This window comes from Chelonoidis abingdonii, chromosome 1 (genome assembly GCF_003597395.2).
Source record: "Chelonoidis abingdonii isolate Lonesome George chromosome 1, CheloAbing_2.0, whole genome shotgun sequence".
NCBI classification, from domain to species: domain Eukaryota; kingdom Metazoa; phylum Chordata; order Testudines; family Testudinidae; genus Chelonoidis; species Chelonoidis abingdonii.
In genome coordinates, this window is record NC_133769.1 from 268,994,104 (window position 1) to 268,998,570 (window position 4,467).

A 4,467-nucleotide genomic window follows, 5' to 3' on the forward strand; every position below is an offset into this window, starting at 1 on the left:
GAAATATATATTGTGTTTCCTCTCCATGGATCACCACTCATGTCTCAATGATCCCAAGAGCGATGCAGCCTGGAGTCATAAACTCCCTTAGGGCTACCCATGGCAGAACAGTCAAGGGTGAGATTCCAGACAATGTGTAATCCAAGAAGTCCCTAACAGCAGAGCAGATGGAGGGTAACTGCATAGTGGAGGTGAAACTGTTGTGTAATGTTACAACGGCTGTGAAGGTGAATGAAGGCTGCAGCAGATAGAGGATCTCCAACCGTCATGGTGCCCATGCCATTGATTTCAAGTCCTCTATCTGTCAAGGATAGTGTGGTGACTGTTGTGCACCAGTCTCCCCTCTTTAAAAGAAGTCCTGCACAGGCATTTTCCAGTTTTTGGGAAAAATAACATTGCAAAAGTCTGGTGGCAATCAGCGAGTGGCGATGGGAACAGGGCAGTGAAAGCCAGAAGTTCCTAGTTACAGACCGATACACAAGTAGTGGGTGTGTAATACAGTCATCTTGCTCAAGGATTGAGGTGGGTTGAGCATCTCAGCAGCTGCACTGACCACTGAGCAGTCTTTTTGAGGATCCACTCTGCTCACCCCAGATGGGGACGGGGTTAGAAAAGGTACCCTAAAAATAGTCTCACCTCTGTTTTTCCTGGCTGGATAGCTGCATCCAGCAGGATCATCACCTCAGCGGTCGAAAATGTAAGAAACTCTTCAACTTTGGAACTTGGAACGTACTTACCCTGATGGACAACTCAAACAGCGATCAACCAGAGCGACATACAGCCATTATTCCTTGTGAATTGAGTCAGTTTAACATCAATATTGCTGCTTTGTCTGAAACGAGAGAAGCTGATGGACAGGTGAGGGAGGAGAAAGGAGGACACACCCATTTCTGGAAGGGAAAAAATCTATAGATGAACCCTGATTGCATGGAGTGGGCTTTGCTATAAAGAGCAAGCTTGTAAGGGGCCTCTCTGAGGCACCAGTTGGCATCAATGAGTGGTTTATGACACTCCAATTGAGGCTCACCAAAAATCAACAGGCAGCTATTGTGAGCGCCTATACACCAATACTGGATGCTGATGAAAATGTAAAGGATGATTTTTATTCTCAGTTGGAAACCATTTTTTATCAGAGACCCCTACAGAAGACAAGATCATCCTTTTGGGGGATTTCAATGCACATGTGGGACTAGACTCAGACCTGTGGAAGGGAACAATTGAGAAAGAAGGAGTTGGCAAAAGCAATTCAAATGGAATTCTGCTCCTGACCAAGTGTGCTGAACATAAACTTATTGTTACGAACACTCTCTCTTCCAACAAAAGGAAAAGTTCAAAATATCTTGGAGACACCCATGGTCAAAGCACTGGCATCTTCTCGACTATGTTATATTTCATGCCCAAGATCGTAATGAGGTACTTTTCACAAGAGCAATGGCAAGTGCTGATGACAGTTGCACTGATCATTGTCTTATTCGATCCACAATGAAAATTAAGATTGGTTCCAAATGGAGGCTGCAAAAGAAGCAGGTCAGGTGCAAGTTGAAGATTCAAGATTTTAAGGATCCTATTAAGTGTGACCACTTCCAAATAATCTTAGAAGAAAATCTCCCATCAGAGCTTCCGGAAGATATTGAGGAACACTGGAGCCAGTTGAAAGCAATAATCATCAATGCCTGTGAGGAAACCATAGGCTACCAAGCCAGAAAACATCAGGACTGGTTTGAGAATGATGCTGAAATTGAGCAACTCATTAATGAGAAGAAAATGGCATTTTGTGCTTGGCAGAATGACATAAATTGTAATATGAAGAGAGAAGCCCAGGCCAAGGTGAGGGCCGAAGTCCAACAGAAAACTCAAGAACAAATGGTGGACTGAGAAAGCACAAGAACTCCAACATCTCGCAGACATCCACATTACATGTGGTTTCTTTAGTGCCACCAAGGCTGTTTATGGGCCAATTTGCCATGGTATGAATCCTCTTCACTCTAAGGATGGAACCATACTTCTGAAGGACAACAAAAATCATCATTTCTCACTGGAAAGAACATTTTGAAGATCTCCTTAACCATAATTCTATGGTTGCAGATGAAGTCCTTGAGCAAATCCCTCAACGACCATTTAGGGATGAGATCAGAGACCCTCCTAATTTGTATGAGGTACACAATGCCACCAGGCAGATGAAGAACAACAAGGCAGCAGGTCTAGATGAGATCCCTGCTGAAATCTTTAAAGACGGTGGACCAGAGCTAATTCAGCAGCTTTACCTACTTATCCTTAAAATCTGGATAAAGGAGGAGATACCCAGTGAAATGAGGGATGCCCTGATTGTCATCCTCTTCAAGAAAGGATAAAACAGATTGTGGAAATTATCATAGTATCTCCCTCCTAGCCATTGCAGGCAAAGTTCTGGTGCGGATCCTTGCAACTCGCCTTCTGCCCCTGTCATAAGAAATTTTACCGGAGTCAGAGTGGTTTCTGACCGTATTGTGGAACTCTGGATATGATCTTCACAGCATGGCAGCTGCAACAAAAGTGTCAGAAAAACCAACCACTGTACATGGCTTATACTGATTTAACTAAAGCCTTTGACTCAATGAATCACCATGCCCTCTGGACTCTACTCTCTAAGACTGGATGTCCTGATAAATACATCAAGGTCCTAAAATTACTTCATGATAACATGAAAGTGACACTTCTGAGCAGCCGTGGCTCCTGGAGCGAACCTTTCAAAGTACAAACAGGAGTCAAACAGGGCTGTATCCTCGCTCGAACCATATTTGCAGTTTTTATTGCCATCATTCTTTACCTAGTTGCTGGGAAGTTTACAGCTGGTGTTTGAAATCATTTACAGAATGGACAGAAAGTTGTTCAGGCTTAGCAGGCTGAAAGCCAAGAGTATGATCTCCACAACATCTATTGTGGAACTTCAGTATGCTGATGACAATGCGATCTTTGCCCACTCTGAGAAAGATCTTCAAACTATCTTGAATGTGTTTGCCGATGCTTACACACATCTTGGTCTCACTCTTAAAATCAAGAAGACTAATGTGCTCAATCAGCCCTCTCCAGATGAGGTATTACATGCTCTGTCTATCAAAATCAATGGAGTGGCACTAGAGAATGTGTCAATTTCCTCTACCTTGTTTCATCCAAGGCAGATATTGATGTAGAAGTTTAACATCACCTGAGCTGTGCCAATGTAGCTTTTTCTCATTTATGGCACAGGGTTTTTGAAGATCACATGTGAACAGACACCAAGCTTCTTGTTTGTTAAGCTGTTATTCTCCCAACACTGTTGTATGGGTCCGAAACGTGGACAACCTATAGACACTTGAAAGTCCTTGAGAGGCACCATCAATGTTGCCTTTGTAAGATTCTGAAGATCAAATGGGAAAACAGGCACACTAATATTAGTGTCCTGGAAGAGGCAAAGACCACCAGTATCAAGGCAATGATTATCCATCAGCAATTCCGCTGGACTGGTCGCGTTGTCTGGATGCCAGACCATCGCCTCCCAAAACAGCTCCTGTTCTCTCAGCTAAAAGAAGGGTACCGTAACGTGGGTGGACAACAGAAGTGTTATAAGGACTTACTGAAGGACAACCTAAAGTGTAATATTGACAATGACACTTGGGAGACACTTGCCCAGGATCACTTAAAATGGAGTGAAGTCCTACATGATGGTCCCCTGCATTTTGCTCACTGACAAGCTGAAGAGTACAAGAAGCGCAGGAGGAAGGAGAGACTGGCTTCCAGTCATGATCAGCAGCCTCCTGCTGAGCCTGAAAACATCTGCCCTCATTGCAATAGAACTTGTGGTTCTAGGATTGGCCTTATTAGCCACCTGAGGACCCATAACTCCCATGGAAGATGATCATATTTGGTAATGAGTGATCGCCCATCATCATCACATGGTGTTTGATTGACAAAGACATGGTCCCTATCCCAAAAAGCTTAGTATTAGGAGCCTAGACCCAGGTCCTCAAAGGTATTTAGGCACTTTACTCACATTGATTCCAAAGGTAGTTAGGTGTCTAAATTCCTTTCAGGGTCTGGGCCTTATGTTTCTTCCTCTTCTCCTAAGCCCTATGGAAGTACCTCAGAATTCAGTGAGGCCTGGGGCCAGGAAAGCTGATGTGTGAGCAGATAAGCTCCACTGGATTTTCCCTTCCCAGCTTTCAGGACAAAGCTGTGAAAGTTACTGCAGACAGTTTGGAATGGCTTCTCCTGCCTCCCCACAGTAGCGAACTTTCCTGGAATGGGCCCTTCCAGGGATACCCTGCATTTGTGGAAGCCCCTGGCAATGTGTCTCCTGGAGCATGAGCAGTTGTATGGACAATGAACCTTCATGAAGAAGAGAGAACAAGGCCCTGTGAGTATTGTAATTTGGGGAAGAGAGGCAAAATTTCTGGCCACAGAGGAGGGAAAGGATGGATTAATGAGCACAAAAGAGGAGACACGGAGAAG